Source organism: Mesoplodon mirus, assembly GCF_964341445.2.
Source record: "Mesoplodon mirus genome assembly, chromosome: 12".
Classification (NCBI taxonomy): Eukaryota; Metazoa; Chordata; class Mammalia; order Artiodactyla; family Ziphiidae; genus Mesoplodon; species Mesoplodon mirus.
The window spans coordinates 45,938,678-45,952,654 of record NC_138988.1 but is presented as its reverse complement, the minus strand read 5'-3'; positions in this window follow the sequence as shown (position 1 = coordinate 45,952,654).

Below are 13,977 nucleotides of genomic sequence, written 5' to 3'. Positions count from 1 at the left end.
ACTTACAGTTTAGCAGAGAAGGCTGGCATTAGATCAGTGATTTCGAAAAGCATGATGAATACTAGGTACAGGATGCAGCAGACAGGGGTGCCTAACCCAGGGCTGGAGTCTGAGAAGGTATCCCCAAGGAAGTGGTGTTGTAACTTAAGATGATTTTTCATCTTAAGTTAGAACATCACCTTAAGACACTGATGAAAGAAATTAAAGATGATACAAACAGATGGAGAGATATACCATGTTCTTGGATTAGAAGAATCAACATTGTGAAAATGACTATACCACCCAAAGCAATCTACAGATTCAATGCAATCCCTATCAAATTACCAATGGCAGTTTTTACAGAACTAGAACAAAAAATCTTAAAATTTGTATGGAGACAAAAGATCCCAAATAGCTAAAGCGGTCTCGAGGGAAAAAAATGGAACTGGACGAATCAGACTCCCTGACTTCAGACTATACTACAAAGCTACAGTAATCAAGACAATATGGTACTGGCACAGAAATAGAAATACAGATCAGTGGAACAGGATAGAAAGCCCAGAGACAAACCCACTCACCTATGGTCAACTAATCTATGACGAAGGAGGCAAGGATATACAATGGAGAAGACAGTCTCTTTAATAAGTGGTGCTGGGAAAGCTGGACAGCTACATGTAAAAGAATGAAATTAGAACACTCCCTAACATCATACACAAAAATAAACTCAAAATGGATTAGAGACCGAAATGTAAGACCGGACACTATAAAACTCTTAGAGGAAAACATAGGAAGAACACTCTTTTTTTTTTTTTTTTTTTTTTTTTTTGCAGTACGAGGGCCTCTCACTGTTGCGGCCTCTCCCGACGCTCAGGCTCAGCAGCCATGGCTCACGGGCCCAGCCGCTCCGCAGCACGTGGAATCCTCCGGGACCAGGGCACGAACCCATGTCCCCTGTATCGGCAGGCAGACTCCCAACCACTGCGCCACCAGGGAAGCCCAGGAAGAACACTCTTGACATAAATCACAGCAAGATCTTTTTTGATCCACCTCCTAGAGTAATGGAAATAAAAACAAAAATAAACAAATGGGACCTAATGAAACTTCAAAGCTTTTGCACAGCAAAGAAAACTACTACCAAGACGAAAAGAGAACCCTCAGAATGGGAGAAAATATTTGCAAATGAATCAATGGACAAAGGATTAATGTCCAAAATATATAAACAGCTCATGCAGCTCAATATTAAAAAAACAAACAACCCAATCCAAAAGTGGGCAGAAGACCTAAATAGACATTTCTCCAAAGAAGACATACAGATGGCCAAGAAGCACAAGAAAAGCTGCTCAACATCACTAATTATTAGAGAAATGCAAATCAAAACTACAATGAGGTATCACCTCACACCAGTTAGAATGGGCATCATCAGAAAATCTACAAACAACAAATGCTGGAGAGGGTGTGGAGAAAAGGGAACCCTCTTGCACTGTTGGTGGGAATGTACATTGATACAGCCACTATGGAGAACAGTATGGAGGTTCCTTAAAAAACTAAAAATAGAATTACCATATGATCCAGCAATCCCACTACGGGCATATACCCAGAGAAAACCATAATTCAAAAAGACACATGCACCCCAATGTTCATTGCAGCACTATTTACAATAGCCAGGTCATGGAAGCAACCTAAATGCCCATCAACAGACGAATGGATAAAGAAGATGTGGTACATATATACAATGGAATATTACTCAGCCGTAAAAAGGAATGAAATTGGGTCATTTGTAGAGACGTGGATGGATCTAGAGGCTGTCATACAGAGTGAAGTAAATCAGAAAGAGAAAAACAAATATCGTATATTAACGCATATATGTGGAACCTAGAAAAATGGTACAGATGAACCGGTTTGCAGAGTAGAAATTGAGACACAGATGTAGAGAACAAACGTATGGACACCAAGGGGGGAAAGCGGCGGGGGGTGGTGGTGGGATGAATTGGGAGATCGGGATTGACATGTATACACTAATATGTATAAAATGGATAACTAATAAGAACATGCTGTACAAAAAAATAAAATAAAATTCAAAACTTAAAAAAAAATTAAAAGTAGGTTTTTGTATTTTTATATTCAGGATCCTGCTATTCCCGGAAAAAAGTTATCAGCCTATTTGTAGTTAACGAGCAATAGTGACATCTGGTGGTGACAGCTGCAATTTGACTCCACACATAAATCCCCAAAGTACCCTCTGCTTCTGTACCACGGAGTCAGAACTTTGGAGCAGAGGACTGGTCATGCAGACCACGCCTCTTGCCTCACCGATGAGGAAACACTGCTCAGAGTTTCAGGAACTTGAAATTTAGGCTCTACCCCCAATAAATTTACAGCCCATCAAAACAAAGGCCAGAACAAAGCTGAATGAACATAAAGTATTTTAAAGTTCTCATGTGTCAAATAGTGGAACTGCCAATTATTTATATACTTAATCCTGTAGGAAAGCTCTTCAAATTGAACGGGAAATTGGAGAAAGGAAACCAAACATGCACCAACCATGACTTGATTGCCACTTTCTTAGTGAATGATTTACCTGCTATAAGTTCATGTAAGAGCCACTACTACTCATGCATCCTGGCTTTATTCTTAGATAAAGAGAGCTTACTTTCCCCTTAGTCACTGAAATGGGGCAAAGTAATTTGTTTTTAGCAAGACAAAAGTTAGGAAATTTTCTCCTAAATTCAGCAGTGATAAATAGTTCCAGAGTGGAGGCCAGCATCCAGTTGGTCCCCGCAGAGGAACCCAGGAACAGGTCCCCTCTGTAGTATCCTGAGCTTCTTATAACATTGGTGTTAGGTCTTTTTCCTGTCCCCAGCGTAACTCTGAAGTGTCACAGAGTGACTAAAAGTTTACAACGTGAGGTAGAAATGCCATCATCATACCTTTCGGCTAGAGCCCTATAACCTAAACTCAGCTTATCTGCAGCTATACTTACTGTCTTCCCTACTGGTGCTCCTTCTGAGATCACCTGTTCCTGTCAGGGATCTCCATCTCACACTGTCACACCCTGGGCTCAGACTCTGAAGTGTCTTTCCTTCCTTCTGTTCATTTATCACTATAAAGCCAGCCACCAAGTTCTGCCATTTTTCATAAGCAGAGTCCTTCGTCACTCAGATTTGTTCTTTTCTTTTCCTTGTTGCCTAGGCCCTTCACCTCCTGTCCTGCCACTAGCTCCAGCAGAGCCACTGATGCAAAAGCCCTGTGCTCACCACTGGCCCTGACACCTCTGCTTGGACTCTAGTCCTTTCCTGAATGTTCCCCCTTCCTGACAATTCAGTGCACTCCTTAAAGACCCAACCCAATTCTACTTTTGGTAAACTCTGAACTCTCCCAGGCCATGGTGAACTTTACCTTTTTACAAATCTTGCTATATTTGAGTTTAAAACACAATGCGTGTTCCACTATGGTAACACTTTGTATAGTACTTTGCTGTATATAAAGTGCTTTAATACTCTTTAAATTCCCTCACAAAAAATGAAGTATGTATTATCCTGACTTTTTCCATGTGGAAAGCTGTAATTTACTCAAGTTCACACAACTGAAAAGTGACAGAGCTGGGACCCAAATCCAGAACTTGAGACCCCTGGTCTCATGGAAAGACTGCATGATGGAACAGAAGGCAGGTACATAAAATAATGCCTGTCCAAGAAATACTTGTTCTTCCCTTCCCTTCATTTCCACCTTCCACTGCACACACATGCACACTTACTCCCCACTTAGGTCCCAAACCCAATACTTTTTTTCCAATATACCGTAGCTGCTTTATCCTCAGGTTTTTTCATATATATAAATCCTCAGTCAGTATTAGTTTTGGTCTTTATATAAGAAGGAAGCTGAGTGGATGCAACTAGAGATTATCATACTAAGTAAAGTCAGAAAGAGAAAGACAAATACCATATGATATCACTTATATGTGGAATCTAAGATATGACACAAATGAACCTATGAAACAGAAACAGACTCACAGACATAGAGAACAGACTGGTGGTTGCCAAGGAGAAGGGGGCTGAGGGAGGGATAGAGTGCAAGGTTGGGGTCAGCAGATGTAAACCTTTGTATACAGAATGGATAAACAACAAGGTCATATTGTACAGCACAGACAACTATATGCAATATCCTATGATAAACCATAATGGAAAAGAATATTTTAAAAAAGAATGTATATATGTATAAATGAATCACTTTGCTGTACAGAAGTAATTAAAAGAACATTGTAAATCAACTATACTTCAACTAAAAAAAAAAAAAGGAAGCTGCGGAGATTCCCACATAACCATGGTCTTACTGTGGAGGCAGTAATTAAAATTAAAAACGAGTAAGTACACAAGGCATTGGAGACCTAATCAGCAGGGGAGAAACCAGTTACCACTGAGACAAGGTGACTTTCATCCAAGTGTTTTGAAAGACCATGATGTGAGCCAAGAGTGAAACTGAGAAATTTTGGGGGAAAATAGAAAATATATTACCAATCCATTATGCTTGGAGGAGAGCCACAGTAGATCTCAGCCATCAGAGAGGTCCCTTGGAACTAAGGACTAATGAATCTTGGCAGAACACTGAGTCTTCTAATAAAGTCAACATATGATGAATGAGATCACCATATATACAAACACATCTTAGACAAAATTGCTCCATAGATAAAATAGGACTTGACTATAGCCAAAATGGTGTTAAGTTAAAAGGCACAGTGTGCGGGGAGCAGGGGAGTCTGAGAGGCTGGCAGCCAAAAAAGAAAGCCCAAATCCATGGGGAGATGAAGAGGCAGAACTGGCAGTGTGTATCCAGCACCTTTTAGCGAGAAGGAACTTGAACCTGGAGACCATGGACAATTTTTATCTATGGGCGCTTCTGACTGTGAAGTAGAATGTTTAATAAGGCTTAACCCTGGGTCAAAAATATTTCAACGCAGTTTGCTTCTGTTTGCCCTGAATCGCTCACAATATCTTTCTGATGACTCTTTTGGCTTCATGGGTGTCTGATTCTGGGAAAGGAGGAGCTCTGGATATGGGTCACAATCCCCTAGTGTAAACTAGTGCCTTAGTGCTCTTGTTTACACGTTAATCACTTAATACTATGGCTGGCATAAGTCTGGTCCCAAGAGACACTCCAGGTTTAATGACCAAATTAGATTTGGACCTGCAAAGCTGAGGTCCATTAAGAGGAGAGCCCTGAAATGGGGAGAGCCAAATGGAGCCTTCGTTTTAAGCTGCAGCAAAGTTCACTTCCATTTTGAGGCAAAACAGCTAAGTCTGTATAATGCATGACAGCTGAAGAGCATTTCAGTTTACAAAGCACTTTCGTGACCTATTTGTTATCACAGGAATAAATTTACTATTGCTATTTTAAGAAGAAAGTTGGGATTTGTGACTTGACTAATGTCAGAGAGTTAAAGCCTAGGTATTCTTACTTCTGACAGACTTTAGTCAATTCAATTTTGCTTCTCATAGTAAGAGGAGAATCACTAACTGCTTATGTTATATTTACTTATTTGTGGGAGAGAGAATATTATTTCAGTGAAGGGAAATCCATTTGGTGATCTTATCCTCTTAAAAAAGATAAAGGTCCCAGTTTAAACTTGGAGCTACATTAAACTGTGGGAAGGACGTAATTTAGCGATTAGAAAAAAGAGCAGTTAGACCCAAACAAATATGCTCAACTGATTTAAAATTTTTTTTTACTGTAAAACATACATAGCAATTTACTATTTTAAGCATTTTTAAGTGTACAGTTCAGTGGCACTAAGTATATTTAAAATGCTATGCAGAGTCTGCCCTCGGGGCCCGGTGCTTGTCTGAGCCATGTGGATGACAGGCTCTTGGTGCTCCAGCCAGATGTCAGGGCTGTGCCTCTGAGGTGGGAGAGCGAATTTCAGGACATTGGTGCACCAGAGACCTCCCAGCTCCACATAATATCAAACGGCAAATATCTCCCAGAGATCTCTATCTCAACACCAACACCCAGCTTCACTCAATGACCAGCAAGCTACAGTGCTGGACACCCTATGCCAAACAACTAGAAACACAGGAACATAACCCCAACCATTAGCACAGAGGCTGCCTAAAATCATAATAAGGCCACAGATACCCCAAAACACACCAGCAGACGCGGTCCTGCCCACCAGAAAGACAAGATCCAGCCTCATCCACCAGAACACAGGTACTAGTCCCCTCCACCAGGAAGCCTACACAACCCACTGAACCAACCTTAGCCACTGGGGGCAGACACCAAAAACAACGGGAACTACGAACCTGCTGCCTGCGAAAAGCAGACCCCAAACACAGAAGTTAAGCAAAATGAGAAGACAAAGAAACACACAGCAGATGAAGCAGCAAGGTAAAAACCCACCAGACCTAACAAATGAAGAGGAAATAAGCAGTCTACCTGAAAAAGAATTCAGAATAATGATAGTAAAGATGATCCAAAATCTTGGAAATAGAATGGAGAAAATACAAGAAACGTTTAACAAGGACCTAGAAGAACTAAACAGCAAACAAACAATCATGAACAACACAATAAATGAAATTAAAAATTCTCTAGAAGGGATCAATAGCAGAATAACTGAGGCAGAAGAACAGATAAGTGACCTGGAAGATAAAATAGTGCAAATAACTACTGCAGAGCAGATTAAAGAAAAAAGAATGAAAAGAATTGAGGACAGTCTCAGAGACCTCTGGGACAATATTAAGCACACCAACATTCGAATTATAGGGGCCCCAGAAGAAGAAGAGAAAAAGAAAGGGTCTGAGAAAATATTTGAAGAGATTATAGTTGAAAACTTCCCTAATATGGGTAAGGAAATAGTTAATCAAGTCCAGGAAGCACAGAGAGTCCCACACAGGATAAATCCAAGGAGAAACATGCCAAGACACATATTAATCAAACTATCAAAAATTAAATACAAAGAAAAAATATTAAAAGCAGCAAGGGAGGGCTTCCTTGGTGGCGCAGTGGCTGAGAGTCCGCCTACCGATGCAGGGGACATGGGTTTGTGCCCCGGTCCAGGAAGATCCCACATGCCACGGAGCGGCTGGGCCCGTGAGCCATGGCCGCTGAGCCTGCGCGTCCGGAGCCTGTGCTCCACAACAGGAGAGGCCGCAACAGTGAGAGGACCACGTACCGCAAAAAAAAAAAAAAAAAAAAAAGCAGCAAGGGAAAACCAAAAAATAACATACAAGGGAATCCCCATAAGGTTGACAGCTGATCTTTCAGCAGAAACTCTGCAAGCCAGAAGGGAGTGGCAGGACATATTTCAAGTGATGAAAGGGAAAAACCTACAACCAAGATTACTCTATCCAGCAAGGATCTCATTCAGAGTTGATAGAGAAATTAAAACCTTTACAGACAAGCAAAAGCTAAGAGAATTCAGCATAACCAAACCAGCTTTAAAACAAATGCTAAAGGAACTTCTCTAGGCAAGAAACACAACAGAAGGAAAGACTTACAATAACAAACCCAAAACAATTAAGAAAATGGTAATAGGAACATACATATCGATAATTACCTTAAATGTAAATGGATTAAATTCTCCAACCAAAAGACATAGACTGGCTGAGTGGATACAAAAACAAAACCTGTATAAATGCTGTCTACAAGAGACCCAGTTCAGACCTAGGAACACATACAGACTGAAAGTGAGGGGATGGAAAAAGATATTCCATGCAAATGGAAATCAAAAGGAAGCTGGAGTAGCAATTCTTATATCTGACAAAATAGACTTTAAAACAAAGACTAATACAAGAGACAAAGAAGGACACTACATAATGATCAAGGGATCAATCCAAGAAGTAGATACAACAATTGTAAATATTTATGCACCTAACATAGGAGCATCTCAATACATAAGGCAAATACTAACAGTAGTAAAAGGGGAAATCGACAGTAACACAATCATAGTAGGGGACTTTAACACCACATCTTCACCAATGGACAGATCATGCAAAATGAAAATAAATAAGGAAACACAAGCTTTAAATGATACATTAAACAAGATGGACTTAATTGATATTTATAGGACATTCCATCCAAAAACAACAGAATACACTTTCTTCTCAAGTGCTCATGGAACATTCTCCAGGATATATCATATCTTGGGTCACAAGTCAAGCCTTGGTAAATTTAAGAAAATTGAAATCGTATCAAGTATCTTTTCTGACCACAACGCTATGACACTAGATATCAGTTACAGGAAAAAATCTGTAAAAAATACAAACACATGGAGGCTAAACAATACACTACTTAATAACCAAGAGATCACTGAAAAAATCAAAGAGGAAATTAAAAAAATACCTAGAAACAAATGACAATGAAAACACGACAATCCAAAACCTATGGGATGCAGCAAAAGCAGTTCTAAGATGGAAGTTTATAGCAATACTATCCTACCTTAAGAAACAATAAACATCTCAAATAAACAAACTAACCTTACACCTAAAGCAATTAGAGAAAGAAGAACAAAAAACCCCCAAACTTAGCAGAAGGAAAGAAATCAGAAAGACCAGATCAGAAATAAATGAAAAAGAAATGAAGGAAATGATAGCAAAGATCAATAAAACTAAAAGCTGGTTCTTTGAGAAGATAAACAAAGTTGATAAACCATTAGCCAGACTCATCAAGAAAAAAAGGGAGAAGACTCAAATCAATAGAATTAGAAATGGAAAAGGGGAAGTAACAACTGACACTGCAGAAATACAAAGGATCATGAGAGATTACTACAAGCAACTCTATGCCAATAAAATGGACAACCTGGAAGAAATGGACAAATTCTTAAAAATGCACAACCTTCTGAGACTGAACCAGGAAGAAATAGAAAATATGAACAGACCAATCACAAGCACTGAAATTGAAACTGTGATTAAAAATCTTCCAACAAACAAAAGCCCAGGACCAGATGGCTTCACAGGCGAATTCTATCAAACATGTAGAGAAGAGATAACACCTATCCTTCTCAAACTCTTCCAAAATATAGCAGAGGGAGGAACACTTCCAAACTCATTCTACGAGGCCACCATCACCCTGATACCAAAACCAGACAAAGATGTCACAAAAAAAGAAAACTAAAGAGCAATATCACTGATGAACATAGATGCAAAAATCCTCAACAAAATACTAGCAAACAGAATCCAACAGCACATTAAAGGGATCATACACCATGATCAAGTGGGAATGCAAGGAATGCAAGGATTCTTCAATATACGCAAGTCAAACAATGTGATACACTATATTAACAAACTGAAGGAGAAAAACCATATGATCATCTCAATAGATGCAGAGAAAGCTTCTGACAAAATTCAGCACCCATTTATGATAAAAACCCTTCAGTAAGTAGGTATAGAGGGAACTTACCTCAACATAATAAAGGCCATATATGACAAACCCACAGCCAACATCGTCCTCAATGGTGAAAAACTGAAACCACTTCCACTAAGATCAGGAACAAGACAAGGTTGCCCACTCTCACCAGTCTTTTTCAACATAGTTTTCGAAGTTTTAGCCAGAGCAATCAGAGAAGAAAAGGAAATAAAAGGAATACAAATCGGAAAAGAAGAAGGAAAGCTGTCACTGTTTGCAGATGACATGATACTATACATAGAGAATCCTAAAGATGCTACCAGAAAATGACTAGAGCTAATCAATGAATTTGGTAAAGTAGCAGGATACAAAATTAATGCACAGAAATCTCTGGCATTCCTATACACTAATGATGAAAAATCGGAAAGTGAAATTAAGAAAACACTCCCATTTACCACTGCAACAAAAAGAATAAAATATCTAGGAATAAACCTACCTGAGGAGACAAAAGACCTGTATGCAGAAAATTATAAAACATGAATGAAAGAAATTAAAGATGATACAAATAGATGGAGAAATATACCATGTTCCTGGATTGGAAGAATCAACATTGTGAAAATGACTCTACTACCCAAAGCAATCTACAGATTCAATGCAATCCCTATCAAACTACCACTGGCATTTTTCACAGAACTAGAACAAAAAATTTCACAATTTGTATGCAAACACAAAAGACCCCGAATAGCCAAAGCAATCTTGAGAAAGAAAAACGGAGCTGGAGGAATCAGGCTCCTGGACTTCAGATTATACTACAAAGCTACAGTAATCAAGACAATATGGTACTGGCACAAAAACAGAAAGATAGATCAGTGGAACAGGATAGAAAGCCCAGAGATAAACCCACGCACATATGGTCATCTTATCTTTGACAAAGGAGGCAAGAATATACAATGGAGAAAAGACACCCTCTTCAATAAGTGGTGCTGGGCAAACTGGACAGCTATATGTAAAAGAATGAAATTAGAACACTCCATAACACTATACACAAAAATAATCTCAAAATGGATTAAAGACCTAATTGTAAGGCCAGAAACTATCAAACTCTTAGAGGAAAACATAGGCAGAACGCTCTATGACATAAATCGCAGCAAGATCCCTTTTGACCCACCTCCTAGAGAAATGGAAATAAAAACAAAAATAAACAAATGGGACCTAATGAAACTTAAAAGCTTTTGCACAGCAAAGGAAACCATAAACAAGACCAAAAGACAACGCTCAGAATGGGAGAAAATATTTGCAAGTGAAGCAACTGACAAAGGTTTAATCTCCAAAATTTACAAGCAGCTCATGCAGCTCTATATCCAAAAACCAAACAACCCAATGCAAAAATGGGCAGAAGACCTAAATAGACATTTCTCCAAAGAAGATATACAGATTGCCACAAACACATGAAAGGTTGCTCAACATCATTAATCATTAGAGAAATGCAAATTAAACTACAATGCGATATCATCTCACACCAGTCAGAATGGCCATCATCAAAAAATCTTCGAACAATAAATGCTGGAGAGGGTGTGGAGAAAAGGGAACCCTCATACACTGTTGGTGGGAATGTAAATTGATACAGCCACTATGGAGAACAGTATGGAGGTTCCTTAAAAAACTAAAAATAGGGCTTCCCTGGTGGCGCAGTGGTTGAGAGTCCACCTGCCAACGCAGGGGACATGGGTTTGTGCCCCGGTCTGGGAAGATCCCACATGCCGCGGAGCAGCTGGGCCCGTGAGCCATGGCCGCTGAGCCTGCGCGTCTGGAGCCTGTGCTCCGCAACGGGAGAGGCCATAACAGTGAGAGGCCCGCGTACCACAAAAAAAAAAACCCTAAAAATAGAACTACCATACAACCCAGCTATCCCACTACTGGGCATATACCCTGAGAAAACCATAATTCAAAAAGAGTCATGTACCACAATGTTCATTGCAGCTCTATTTACAATAGCCAGGACATGGAAGCAACCTAAGTGTCCATCAACAGATGAATGGATAAAGAAGATATGGCACATATATACAATGGAATATTACTCAGCCATAAAAAGAAACGAAATTGAGTTATTTGTAGTGAGGTGGATGGACCTAGAGTCTGTCATACAGAGTGAAGTAAGTCAGAAAGAGAAAAACAAATACTGTATGCTAACACATATATATGGAATCTAAAAAAAAATGGTTCCGAAGAACCTAGGGGCAGGACAGGAATAAAGAGGCAGACATAGAGAATGGACTTGAGGACACGGGAGCGCGAAGGGTAAGCTGGGACGAAGTGAGAGAGTGGCATGGACATATATACACTACCTAATGTAAAATGGATAGCTAGTGGGAAGCTGTTGCATAGCACAGGGAGATCAGCTCGGTGCTTTGTGATCAGCTAGAAGGGTCGGATAGGGAGGGTGGGAGGGAGGGAGACATAAGAGGGAAGAGATATGGGGATATATGTATATGTAAAACTGATTCACTTTGTTATAAAGCAGAAACTAACACACCATTGTAAAGCAATTATACTCCAATAAAAACGTTATAAAATAATGCTATGCAACCATTATCATCATCTGCCTCCAGAACCTTTTCATCATTCCAAACAGAAACTTCATAGTCTTTAATAATAACCACCCATTTCCCTCTTCCCCTGCTCCCTGGCAATCTCTATTCTAGGAACCTAATATAAGTGGAATCATACAATAGTTGTCCTTTTGTGTCTGGCTTATTTCACTTAGCATAATGTTTTCAAGGTTCATCCATGTTGTAGCGTGTATCGGTACTTCATTCCTTTTTATGGCTGAATAATATTCCATTGAATGGATAATGGCACATTTTGTTTATCCATTCATCTACAGATGGACATTTGGATTTTTTCCACCTTTTGGCTATTGTAAATAGTGCTACTATGGACACTGGTGTACAAGTATCTGTTTGCTTTCATATTTTGGGCATATATTCAGAAGTGAATTTCTGGATCGTACTCTATGTTTAAATTTTTGAGGAACTGCCAAACTTTTCTACAGTGGCTTCACCATTTTACACTCTCACCAGCAATGCATAAGGGTTCCAATTTTTCCACATCTTGGACAACACTTTTTATTTTCCATTTTTTAAACAACAGCGATCCTAATGGGTATGGAGTGGTATCCCACTGTGGCTTTGATTTGCATTTCCTTAATGGCTAGTAATGTTGAGCATCTTTACATGTGCTTATTACCTATATGTATATCTTCTTTGGAGGAATCTCTTCAAGTCCTTTGCCCACTTTTGAATTGGGTTGCTTTTTGTGGCTGTTTCTGAATTTACACAACTGATTTTTGACAAATGTTCAAAAGCAATTCAGTTGAAGAAGGATACCTTTCCATAAATACTTCTGAAGCAATTGGACAGCCATAGGTCAAAAAAAAAAAAAAAGAATCTCAATCTAAACCTCACATCTTACATAAAAATTATGCCAAAATAAATCATGAACATAAAACTCTAATGCTTTTAGAATATCACAGGGGGAAGTCTTTGGGATCGAGGACTAGGCAAGGAGTTCTTACACTTGACACCGAAAGAAAGAAATTGGTAAATTGGACCTAGTCAAAATTAAAAATTTTTGTTCTGTGAAAACCCATGTGAAGACAAAAGGCAAGCTACAGAATGGGAGAAAATATTTGCAAACTACAATCCAACAAACGATTAATATCTAGAATGTATAAAGAATTCTCAAAAGTCAACAGTTAGAAATTGGGCAAAAGACATAAACAGACACTGCACCAAAGAGGATACAGATTGCAAATAAGCACCTGAAAAAAATGTTCAATATTATTATCCATCACGCACATTATAACCACAATTAGAAGTCACTACACACCTATTAGAATGGCTAAAATAAAAAATAGTGACAACATCAAACACTGGCAAAGATATGGAGAAAGTAGATCACTTATACACTGCTGGTAGAAACGTAAAATCGTACAGCCACTTCACAAAATAGGTTGACGGTTTCTTACAAAACTAAGCACGTTATTCTCATACAACTGGACTCTTGGGCATCTATCCCAGAAAAATGAAAAGTTAAGTTCCCACAAAAACCTATACATGAATGTTTATGTCAGCTTTATCTGTAATAACCCCAAACTAGAAACAGCCCTGATGTCCTTTGACCGGCAAATGGTTAAACAATTTGTGGTACATCCATACCACAGAAAACTACTCAGCAATAAAAAGGAACAAACTGACATGTACAACAACTTGGATGAAGCTCTGGAAAATTATTCTGAGTAAAAAAGTCAGTCCCCAAAGGTTACATATTATATGATTCCACTTATATAACATTTCTGACATGACAAAATTTTAGAAATGGAGAACAGATTGGTGGTCACAGGGATTAGGGCCTTTGGGGGTGGGGAGGGAGGGAAGCGGGTGTGGCTACAAAAGCCCAAGAAGAAGAATCCTTGTGATGATTTAAGTGTGCAATATCTGAGGGTGGTGGTGAATATGCAAGCCTAAGCATGATAAAACTGTATAGAACTAAACACACACAAAAATGAATACAAATAAAACTACCAACGTCAATATTCTGGTTGTGATATTGCATTAGAGTTCTGCAAAATGTGATCTGGTGCCCCACCTTCAAGCACGTCTGTGG